The sequence below is a fragment of the Bombus terrestris genome, chromosome 6 (assembly GCF_910591885.1).
Source record: "Bombus terrestris chromosome 6, iyBomTerr1.2, whole genome shotgun sequence".
Lineage (NCBI taxonomy): Eukaryota > Metazoa > Arthropoda > Insecta > Hymenoptera > Apidae > Bombus > Bombus terrestris.
In genome coordinates, this window is record NC_063274.1 from 6,792,977 (window position 1) to 6,805,952 (window position 12,976).

General features: G+C 44.0%; 1 protein-coding gene across 1 annotated transcript in view; it reads left to right on the forward strand.

Moving 5' to 3' along the window:
- The window catches only part of LOC100643692 (girdin), a 178,112-nt gene that overhangs the window by 13,732 nt on the left and 151,404 nt on the right, over nt 1-12,976 (forward strand). The window lies entirely within an intron of this gene.

Sequence of the window (12,976 nt, forward strand, 5' to 3'; positions counted from 1 at the left end):
CAACTCTTGTACGAGCAAACCTTGGAGGTTTGGAAGAATCGAGGAACAACATTCAAAGCTATTTAACGACGTTTGATCGAAGATAGAGTTGCACTCGCGTTCATGCGACGTTATCAAAATGAACGACGTTATGAAAAATGACGTAGCGGCTGTGGAACGTTCGGGGAATTTTCCAAGAGGGTATAGAGCCATTTTACATAGCGGTCGAGACGATTGCAGCGGCGGATTCGAGTATTAATGTTCGTTTCGCGAAACGCATCGCGCGACGCGGAAAAATTGAAGCGATTTGCGGTCGAACGAAGGAGGTTCCGAGAAAAACTCGGCTCGAAACTCGATTTCAACCGTAATGCCGACCGCAAATCGTTTTCATTTTTTGCCAGGCAACTTGCAACCTGCCTACCCCTCTCCAATCGATCTCTCCCTCGCCTCGAAAGCTGCACAAGATGAAAAGCGACGAACGAAGACGAGCAATAGAAACAAAATGTTACATGTACTTTGACCGTTTTACCGTGTTCGAACACGCATATCACGAGTTATAAAAGTACCGGATTGGTCGTTTCTGTCTTGGAACAGCAGATTCGTTTCGCTCGGGAATAATTAATGCCCGGCTGGATGTATCAATTACCAGCTATTGCCATTCGCTCGCATGCGTGCGAGACCGAGCAATATCATTTCGCGATATCGTAATTAAATTTCCCAGCCCGTGTCTCGGTTAAAGTTGAGGGTTAAACGATCAACCAAAAGAAATTTCAGCGAAAATCGCGTAATTTACTCGTCGTCCGTTAATTCGAAAAGCGGACGATCGATTTGTACGAAATAATATATCGCGCACGAGCATCGTTGAGAAATAACGCGTCACGTCTACCAGAAGGAACCGCGAAAAGTCATCTTCTTTAAGAAAAGAATAGTTTGTTCCAGCTTGCAAATCGTCGCAAGATCGGCGTTAAATAGGCGTCACAGCGAGTCTCGCGTGACGAGTCCGTAAAATGATAAACTTCTGTCATCAAAGGTGAATTTTCATTGGATGATCGGTCGTTTTTCGGTGCGCGACGTTCAAGATCGGTTTACACGAATCGAAAAAGTTGGTGCCGCGCGTTTCGCCGGGATCTAGCTGACAGGGATAAGGACTGAAATAACAGAGACGCATTAGCGTCGCCGATGATCAAAGTGCGAGGTAACCGTCGGTGGGACAGAGAGGAAGAGAAAAAGAGAGGTGGAAGAAACGAAGGAAAAAAAGACGAAAATAGGGAAGCCACCCAGGCTGTCGTGGCCGTGAGTTTAACGCGTACGTTAATGCCTGTCGGCCAGCCTGGACCTCGTCCTCTATAATTAGCCTGTATTGTGTTACTCGCGAGCGGATTATTGCGCTCATAAACCGTTCATAAAGTTTTTCGGTGCGACGATCTCGTTTGTTGTTGCTCGTTACACGCGAACCTGGACGCAGGCCTCATGCCTGTCTCCGCGTCGGAATTCTCCGTGATCGTTGTCTTTTACCCTGACGACGGTTGCTTCCCCATCTCCAGCGTCTGTGGACTCCGTTTTACGACGATCGTGATGGAAAAATTCGTTTTCGACCGCGGTGATGTAGGTAGACTTTTGACTGAAACATAAGATCGAAAAAAGATATTTATATATGCGGCAACGCTTTACGATTTACTTACGATCTTCTCGTAAACATCGACTAAAATTCACGCACGTTAAATCGTGTGGCAATAGCGTTTCGAAATCGGAACGTTCTCGTTTACACAGAAATCGAATAAAATCGTTGGGCGTACGAGTCAACCGCAAACTACGACGTCCTCGGTGATGCAGGAACGAATGATACTTTGCGGACGTTCGTACAAGATCGCGGATACTTTTTGCCCCGGTGGTTATGCACGACCGGGCATGTGCGCCACGCGCCTTCGATCCAATTTAGTAGCCTCTCGTTTGCCCCTCTGTCTCTTTCTCTCCGCGCTTGGTGATCCTGTTTTATTTGGCTGACGGATAACGGTGAGTGGCGGACACCAATCGATCTACATTTAACCCTTAACGGTCCGATCCGATCCGTTTCTCTCGTTCGAGCCTGAGAATTAATGCCCATAAGATCCGGCAACCTTCTCCATTTCTACGCTTCTGAAAATGCTTCAGAATGTGACGATATGTTGTATCTTTCTTACTTACCTACTTCCATCTTACTGACAATTATAATCTGTAATTATAGTACGTTTCGATTATAGTACCAAAATTAGACGGACAGATATATATATATTAGGTTGTCCGAAAAGTTTCTTTCGTTTCATAAGGTGATAATAGATGAATAAGAATTTCTGTTTTATATTATTTCATTGAATTAGGTATGATCCATTTCGTTCTATTTCTATTATTACGTTCGTGCATAATTCAATAAACTAATATAAAACAACAAACATTATGCGTCTTTATTTCCTTATAAAACGAAAGAAACTTTTCGGACAACCTAATATATGATGTAAACTAAACTGAATGTGTAAATCTAATATATATTTCTATCTAAAATATATAGAAGTTAAGTTCTCGTTAAAACTCCTAGAAATTACTTTTAAACGAGGATCTTCCTCCCTAAGCAACATTTAATTCATGCTCTTGATACGATGTAGTATAATATAATTTGATATACATCTGAAGAGGAACTGCATTACTTAAGAAATGAGCTAATACTTACAAATCATTTAAACGCAGTATATCCAAAGTTACGCGTGAGCTACTTGCGCCCATCGCTGCATAGCCGCGTCAGGGGAACATCGCGAAACGGTGATTCGCGTTTATATTTCTGCCTATATACCCATACAAACACGATCGTATATCCATCTGTAATGGATTTCATTCGGGCGGCAATGCGATAAATCGCGCACGCGGGAACACGCCGCGCGCCTCGACGAACAGAGAAAGTCGTAATGAGACTCGCCGACGGAATATTATAAGTGCGCGCCGCGTATAAATTAAGGCCTACTTATGGGGCAATAACGAGTCGAATACAATTCTGATTACGTAATTATCCGAGGGAGACCTTGCTGTTGGCGGCGCTCCGTCGAACTAGGTAGAGTAGAGCAATAAATTTGAAACAGCTCGACGGAAGTTGGTTCGTTTCCCTTTTCCTCCTTAACGTACCGTGCGGTTATCGGTCGCGGCAAGCTGTTTCTTCTTCGTTGACGCAGCTGCTCTCAGTGTCTTCGTGCCAGCTCGTTAATTACTCGTTACTCGAGAAAGCAACGTGTGCTCGATACGAAGTGAAATGAAAACGATATCGCGGCCAATTGGATTGAGAATTCCGTTCTCCTTGAAATTTATTTTTCCCCTTTAAAACGTTAACTAGCCAATAGCGTATACGCGATGGCATCGACGTGTCAAGTAGGAACATTTTCCCATGGCAAAAATGGATTTATGCGTCAATTTAGATTTAGAAAATGCTATAATCGATTCGAAAGCGGTCAAACAGGCTGTTCCGCCACATAACCAGCTAGGTAAAATGTTCGTTACATGACTGATAAGTTGGTGCGAGCGTTCCATAGCCGTTGAAAAGAAGCTCCTCGCTTCCATCCACCAGCTTAATATCGCGTGACTAATTGAAGCGAATACCAACAAGTTTGCCGCGTGATTATTTAGTCGCAAAAACTACCGTGCACCAGCTGAATTAGATCTATTTAGCTGCCATGCCAAGTCATCTCGATTTTTACGTACTTGTCACCTTGCGAATTTCTCGTCGTACTATCTTTGTTGTAATATCTTTTCTTAAGTTGATTTTCGTTCCTACATTCTTTTCACACCGTGCAACCTTGCAAGGGTGCAAAATTCCAGGTGACTGCTTGATCCGTTGATCGAAGAGGGAAGAAATGTCCATACGGTTGATCATCGGTGCAAGCGACCGCGATACTTACGTATTCCACGTACGTCGACATCGAGTAACTTTTACCTAGGTCATCTGCAATTTCGCGCGATAAATTAGCCGCATCACCTCAGACAACATAAATTACGAACTGCAGAGTATCGAGGATTATTGACATTTCCACTGGAATTAATACTTTGCATTCGGCAGACATTCGATGGTTATTTCCCATGGTGTAATTACGCGCAACTGGTTCCGCGAATAATTACGCGGTTAATGTATCGGACAAGGATGAGAGCGTGCAACGGTTTATCGGACCTTGACATAGATATAAGAATACAGAGAGACGTTAAACTGAAACATTGACTAGTGATGTTCGTCGACGCAGCGACGCAGAAGTATTTAGACAATCGATTATTCCTTATGTTAATAAGTTCATAGTTGTTCAGTGGGTCCACCTTTGACCCTTTGCACCCCAATTTTTATCTCAGGAACTCCTTTGTCGAGTCCCATTCGACGTTTCTTCATGTCCACCTTTTTTGTGAAACATGCGAAAGAAAAGCAGGCTTGCATCCTGGAAATTATTTCAAGATCATAGCATACACTTAAAAATTACAAAATACAACAGTAGTGTAAATAAAACTGGTATTTAAGTGAATTTATTTTTCCTTCATTTATTTAAATTGTCTTATTGTTTAGTTAAAATAAATTTCAAATAAAACACTTAAAAACATTAGGAGCTGCTGGTTACGAAATTGAAATAAAATTCGCAGTGCAAAGAGTTAACATTTGTTATAAGTCGGAAATGGCGTAACCAAGATTTTCCACCAGACGATTTCTAACTTGCTTGAAACACAACGAGAAGGAAGGTACCGAAGACGTATAGGGATTCGAGCAGTAGCGATGTTTGCGATGTTGTCTCGAAGCGGAGGGCTTGATAGTGGGTAAGCTCGTTAAGCTCGTAGTTCAAGCGGAGAATGACAGTTCGGGCGATGGTATAGGACCGATGGAAGCGTGTGTTCGCGGGTAATAAAGTCGCTGAACGTCCAGGCAGAAGTGGGTTTTGTCCTGTACCGATAATGGCGGCACTTCATCAAGCTTCCTCGAGTCTGACCCCTCTTCCTGCGGGACACACGTACAACTCCTTTGCCGTGCTTCCTTGTCCCGCAGGAGGCCATCTGTTTCGTCATTACCGGCAAGCAGTAAACCACCTCCCTCTCCGCCCTTTGCCTTCGTCCGTGTCCCACGGGTGATACATCGTGTTTTCTTATTTGCCGGACGTGCTGCGGGAAAATCGTCCGAGAAAATCGAGTGATTTGTCCGAGAGGTGTTAATGGCCAGCCGTATACCCTCTCTCCTTCGGCAGACCTTTTCCGCTTCTTCGTTCTTCGGTGTCGTCGTTCGGGTTCTCATCCGTCGCGGCTCCTTCGACGTCTGGTCACGTAGGATATACGGCCGCGGCTTGTTCCAGGCACGTGTTGAGTCGGTTAGTCGCGTTCGATCGTCGATTATATCGAATATGAAAGTCGATACCAATTGACTGTTTATGGATCGAGTGGACAGTCGGCGGTCCATGGCAGTCTAGAGCCTACGGTAAAGATTTCTTGTGATTTATCGCATCTTAGGTATTTGTTGGGGGTCGATAACGTTGACACTTGCTGGAAAGATTCCAAGATATGTACTCGTGTAGACGCACCAGCGACGAAAATGTGGTTCGATGAGAAGAAGGCGTTGAGTGTCACTCATTTTCAAACAACTTACTCTCACCTTTTCGACCAATCTTTTAGCAAGTCCAAACCAAACCGATTTCTCAAAGATCCATTAATCTCTCGAACGACCCAGCTCGGTTAACCGATCACAAAAATAGACTCAGTCATCCGGCGAACCCTTTCAGCCTTCTATTTCGAGGTTCAATGGGAGGGTAGGAGGTGGTGGGTCGCGAGTCGGCAGCGAAGGAAACCACGCTACGAAGAAAGGAAATACGTGCCGCGTATACCTTAGTAGAAGAATATCTTCGGGAGCCGTGAACCTGTCAATAAGGTGGATTCCTCGGCGCTTCTTCGGTAGTGATGGCCTAAAAGAAGCAGCCGCTCGAGGTGGCACGACGCCGTCGTGAGATGGAAAGAAGAGAGTCAGGACTGCTGTTCGATAAAGGAAGAGAAAAGGGCAAACACACGAACGAAGTGTATATGGCAGCGATCTCGGAAGCTCTTCTCTCACCCTTCTCTCGGCGTGACTTGCAGCTCGATTTCTGGCACAGAGAAGTCTCTGACGGATGCTCGGTGCTTTTCTTCGAATGCCGTATCGGGACACGGGAAGATGGCCGCGTGAGCGCGAGCGGGCGCGCTAGTCATTAGGCGGTATCGCGCGAGAGATCGTTAAGGGGGCAGCCCTGTAAAAGGAACGGGTCGACCGGGACTGGGACCGGCCCTCCTCTTCCCTCATACTCTCTCTAGGGAAGAAAGAACAGGCTCTCTCGATACTTTCTATCCCGGTGACGTTATGTAATTACCGCCGATGAAATACACGTCGATCGATGATACTCCTTCTCGCAGTCGGAGGAGTCTTCTTGTCTTGTCGTTTGATCTGTCCGTTTAATACGCTCGCACGCCAACCTCGCCAACGATAGACGTCCTCTGGGGTCTTTACAGGACGTTCAACTTCCAAGTAATTATCTCGTTCGATTGTTCCGATAGGTTGTAAAGCTTCCGCCAGTTTTTCAGAATTATATTTTTCCCATTCTGATCATTCGTATATTCCTCAGGCACCCGTATATTCCTCTATGAGTTACCAATATCCAGAACGCTCGAAAAAACTCGACCACGTCCCTTCGAGTCTCTCCATCTTCGCGCGATATCACCATTCGTAAGAAGTTCCTCGCCGGTTTCCCACAAAAACGCGTCCCCGCTGTATTTAACTTGCCAACCGCTATTATCAGCCGCATAATAGCCGCCTGCGACATGGCGAAAAGAAATCGCAGCGAACTTAAAAGCCAATGGCAAAAACGACAGGGTAAAATCGGCGAGGCGAGGGATCGGTTTTCGTCGCGCCATTGCGAAACGGTGACTTTGTATCGATCTCGGACACGTCCTTTGTCCGCTGGTCAACGAATTAACCGACGATTATGTCCGGTATGTTATAGCGTGATGCACGATGGTCGGAGGCATCCGATTGTTCTCGTTGCAATTCGTGTTTACGATCGGTGGAAGAAATCGGCTACGTACCAAGGGAATTGAAGGGAACGCGCGAAAGTGAGGACTCGAAAACATTCGTAATAAAATAGCTAGTGGAATATCTTTTGAACGATGCAATTATTTGTATCAAAATTCTATTTTCTTAGATTAGAATAATCTTCTAGAATCATCAAATCATCGTCGCTTTTTTCCTCTCCCTCGATTTTCAAAAAAACCACATTTCTATGCACATGCGGACTCTCAACTTTCTGCGATAAAACGACTTTAACTTGCTCAAACCAGTCTCCGAATGTTCCGTAAGAATCAGCTGCATCATTTTTTTCATTTTATAGAAAAACCACCGTTTTGTTCGGGCATTTTTCAACGAGCAGCTTCGAGTCGACATAAAAATCAGACACAAAAGTATCAAAGCGTTAATCGTTTGACTGGAGGGTCGCCCGTAATTCGTCGCAAAAGATCACCGGCCATCCAGTATCCATATCCATCAAGTAGATGGCGTGGTGTATCAAAAAATAAGGCGGTCAGGCATCGGTCGTCGGCCGCGCCGCGGCGTGACAAGAGGCGTAATTACGCTAAACGATTCCCGAGGAGGCTCGCTAACGATTGTAAATGCGGTGGCAAGAAGGATGATCCGCGTCGCCGTCTCGGGGTACCTTTCAAGAGGCCGTTCCACGTCCTTGCCTCGTGTGAATCGGAAGATTAGCCGACTCACCGCGACCGGACAGTTCTTCTGCCTGGGATCGACATCGGTTCACGGCGAACGACTAATGGAACGGCCGCTTTTCGACACGCTTTTATTTTCAACCAAGGAAGGACGTTCTAGCTATCGAAACTCGTCGTTTCAGTCTTTCCAATAAGCATGGATACGACTAGACGTTTGGAAGAGTCGAGGTAGTGGAAAAAAATAATCATGGCATGATTAAAAAATTTGCTTCGCTTGTTTTCCTGTAGAAATTGTCCCACGCGAATGTTTCCTGACTCGCGTTAAAAAATGACGCGTTTCCGAAATAGAAAATATCACATATGAATTTAAGTTGGTCGAGGAGAAGTCATTTTGTGGAAATAAAGTTACCTAAAAATGTGGCAGACTGGTTACATAGACGAATGACTACAACAAGGTGGCACAAACCTATCGCCACGGACGGTAAAGTCCAAAAACCAATCGAAGCAATTAATACTTCGCTTCTTTAACCATACGATCACGTAGCGCACTTCTCGAAGATCGAATAACTCACTGATTCAAATTTACGACAATGATTACCACTTTATCAGAGGCGATCGCGTTTAGTACTTGCACAAGCAATGACACAATCGTAAATCGGCGGTGAAGCGATATTATTCAACGCGGCGGGTTACGATGGTCATCGATAAATAATGTCACGAGCCGCAGCCGGTCGATAATCGAACGAAGCCAAGGACGTATTAAAATCAGAAGAAGTTTTCGATCGGCTCGCGATCCGCCAGCTGGACTCTTCATTAGCCAACTTTAATTACGGCACGACCGAAGATCGTTGTCGCGCGCTGTAACAGGAACGGTGGCCAGTTCAATAGATGCCCGCCACGATCGATCATTTATCATCTCGGAGGCAATTATCGTAATTAATATCGGTGGCCTGGCAATGGTACGCGCGCGGATGTCGTAGCGGCGATTTTTCTTCCGGTATCGGCATGCCGCATCCGCGTTCCGCGAAATGCTATTTAATCAACGGATTCGTCGAATTACACGAATCGCCATGACACTCTGTAGCTGATTTTATGGATCCACAGAGACGAAATAAAAATATTTTATGACACAATATTGAAATAATAATAGCGTTCAGCGTTACAGAAGCATTGCAATCGGTCGCACAAACGCACCGACGATATCGAAATTAATTGCAGTGTTTCAATTAAATAAACGATCGTAAATATTCATAAAGTATACGCGATACTTTTAATTATAGACACGGTGGCGATGTAAAATATCAAATACACCATAAAGTGTTTAATATGGTGAAGCGATCGGCCACTTCTTAAACTTCGTCTAGCAGTAAACTTGTTAGGCAAAGCTGTGCAAGTGGAGGAAAAATAAAATTATAGCGAAAATTTAGGAATAAATTTTCCATCCCTTAATAAATTCATCGTAGATCCTTTAACCGCTGCGACGCCGCGAAGAGTTCTCGTTCGAAACGACAAGAAGGAAAAAGGAAAGGAAAAAGGGAATCGTTTATGTCTGCGGTGGCATTTTATGAACCGTAACCAGGAAACGAATTAAACGCCGGGAAAAAATTGGCGAACCGGTTTTATTAGAGAGTCACTCTTTATCCGCCGAACAAAAAGACGCGACCGAGCCGTGATTTATTCGTTCCGGCCGCATTTCCCGTGAAATGGGCAAATTTATGGACATCATACCTGTGATAGCGAGCGATTAGAATCGTGTTTTTAGTCGTGTTGGTTTGTCAATTGTCGATAAATAGGAGCAATTCAAGGATGCTAAACACACGTACGTCGAACTGATGATAGCCTCTTGATTGCGAAGACACAGGTGACATATAATTGGGGCAGGTTATGTCGTTTTTCTTTAGTTTTCCACATAGGATAACGTTAAATGATACAGCAGGGTGCGTTTAAGTGCAACTTTGTCTTTTATCCACGTAAAACGATATGTGTAATGATACGCTCGTTACGTACCGTTATATCTTCTTGAAAATTTATTCGAAAATTAGCATAAAATGTGGTAGTTTGTTGTAGAATATCGTTGCAAAGTGATCATTGTCATTATCGAAAACATACATATACCGATGGAAGTTACGGAGAAAATCCCAGCTTTCTAAACACACGATTGGTGTTTTATTGTGACGAGTATGCATGATATACAGTGTGTAATTGGAGATTTTTATAGCAATAATAATATTCCACATATTTCTGGAAAACAAGAAATTCACTGCGTCCCTAAACTCGTCTTTCGTTGTGTAACTAAACTTTCATTTACCCCTTACTCATCGACAAAATCACCCCTATTCTCGCAAGGTTCACCAATCTCCATCCCTAAAACCGTCTACTGTCACCCCGCTCAATATTCCAGCCACAAACTATCCAAACTACCCTTGAAACCCTATTCCCCGTGCAATTTCGTAAAGCTGTTAGTATTCCTGCGATTAAATCACATTATATCAGATGTCAGTGTCGCAGTTAAAGGTCACGACCAAGTCAACTACTCCTCGCAAGTTCCTTGTGGTCAGGCTAATTTCCTCAACAACGACCAAGGGTAGATCGGAATTCATCTTTGATTCGTCAAAATTATGCCCAAATCTTAATTACCTTTAAGAAAACGGGAAGAGCGGTACATTCGATTTCTTACAAAATATACTGTCGTTTCTATCGAAAACTCCCTCTATGTCAAGTTTCACGGGGAAAAGCATAGTCTGGAAGGCAATAACATTAATCCAGGACAACGAGGCGACCAGGAAGGTCGTCTCCTCGCGGTCGACGAAGAGGAATCCTCGGTGGTTGAGTCATTGGACGGATTCTAGTGTAAAGCAACATCATCCCGTGGAATGGACTCGGGGACTCGGTGCCAGCCGCCCCTGATCACGAGCTGTCTTGGCTCTGTCGCGGTCTGTCCCTAGACGGGATGCGGTCGAGACCCGGACCATTCTCTACCGGCGGCCGTGTAATTTTAATAAGCCATATTACGAGCTCGTAGCTACGGAAACGGCTTCCTTTTGTACCCGTCCCATCAACTGCCGGACCGAGTCTTTGGGATAACTCGCGCTTCGGTTAAACGCCTTATAGTTTGCTCGCTCTTAGCGGTCGTTATATATTTCAAGAGGTGTTTTTTCCTTCGAGCAACGTATTTCTTAATCTGTTTAATGTGGACTAATCTGGTTTTAAGTTTCTTCCTGGTGTTGTTCATCCGTCGTTTTTCTCGTTCACTTTGTTAATTTTTAAAACGCTGCAATAACTTATTCGTTGATGTGAAACTGTACCGATCGCTAGGTATAAAAATCAATATGCATAATAAAATTATAATAAGATTAAAAAAAACGAGATCACGATCGGTCCTTCAAAAATGGTACATTCCTGCTATTACTGTCTTCGTGAAACAATGGAAAGAAAAAAAGGGAAAAATGAAGGGAAGAGCAATTCCGAGGGTCGACGGCGATTTGATTAACGGATTAGACGTTTGTTATTTCGGTCGGTTAGAGGGTTGGCAGCGGGGTGGGACGGGTCGTTCGGAATAAATGGGATATCGCTTTAATGAATTTCCAGCGGAACGTCAGGAGGCGTCATCCCCAGCGCAGAAGGCGGCTGCCCGGGGATTAAGTGGAGCAATCTGCGGCATTTTTTTTCTCGCAAACGACCAGATTTTTATGCCTAATTAATCGCCATGGAGATCCGTGAGGGCGGGCAGACAAGCCTCGGGATTACGGGACGAGAATTCGCGCGATACAACACCGTCTTTCAGCCGCGGGGGCGACGTGGTGATTTGTGGCACGCGATTACCAACCGATGGCCCCTCTTAATTAGATTTCATAGAAAGTGCTGTATTAAATAGCCGATTAGCTTCGAACGAGATCGTTATTAATTCCGATACCTCGGGATCGCGCGATGCATCTAAAAAGGTGAGAGAAGATTCATTGGCGAAATAAACCTGGAAATTGTCTCTTAGAGTTAGAGATAGCGGAGATCGCTTAATCAGACTAATTGTTTTCATGCTTTAGAATTATCTATACGAAAAGTGTCTTTCTTTTACAGACACGTCTTTTACAACGACGCATCTTTATGCAAACATGAAACCTAATCTGTCAAACGTTCTGATGTTTATCTTGATAGAATAAAATGGATCGTACGTAATTCGATAAAATAATATAAAACAATAAATGTGTGCATCCATTATTTCCTTATAAAACGAAAGAAACTTTTCGGACGACCTATATTACGCACGGCTATAAATATGTAGGACAACGTTTTAACGTTTTTAAGAAACAGTCACATGTTGAGATGGCATATTATGCTATGTAACGTGCTTTGAGTTAGATAGTGAATGTTTCGTATATTCGTATGGTTTACATATATGTACATATTCGTACACATATAAAGTAAACGTAAATGTAAAACACTGTATATATTCGATATGTAAATTACGCTATAATTCATCAACAGACGATCAAAAAATAATTCGACGCAAAATGTCATCTGATCGATACAATCGTGATAGTTCAAACTCGCAACAGTGTTAATGAAATTTCGCACGTCTCCTACAACACATGCAACATATGCGTAAACAGTATCTGTAGATTTTCGAATACCTTCGCGAGACTGTGTATGTAGCTGCGAGATAACGCGTAGTAAAATATAGAAGACGGTGGAGAGAAGTAACAGATAGGGATAGGGCAGTACTAGTGGCATTTATGACAGTATTCGTGGGCATTTATCAGGAACGAAGGCCACTTTGCCAACGCTACCGGGAATAACACGGTTTAGTAGCAAGGAAGAAGAAACTGCAGGAGCCGAAAGTTTATCCGCGAAGTTTCGAGTGCAGAGCCGGTTGATTTATCGGGCTCATTACTGCCAGGAAAGAGGGAGGACTACAGGCAACAGCCACCCCAGCGGCGTGTTTTACAAGACGGCATTAATTGCTCGAATTAAATATGCACCTCTCTCCGTGGCGTAATTTATTTCGGTTTCCTTAAGCACTTTAAGTCGTCGGGAACTCGCCGCCGCACAGCATCGCCGACGCTTTCCACGAACGTTAATAATGGCCTCGTAGGATATTAATTGACGCTACTCTTGTAAAAAGCTCCCGCTCTACGCTTTAATCCTGACCACGGATCCCCCCTCGACCGATTTTATTCACCACCGATTAAACTATCGCTGCTTTTTATTTCGAACGTTGGATGAATCTTGTTCCGGCAAAGATTATGTACGTTGGATATCGATAACAGCTTTTGCGGAT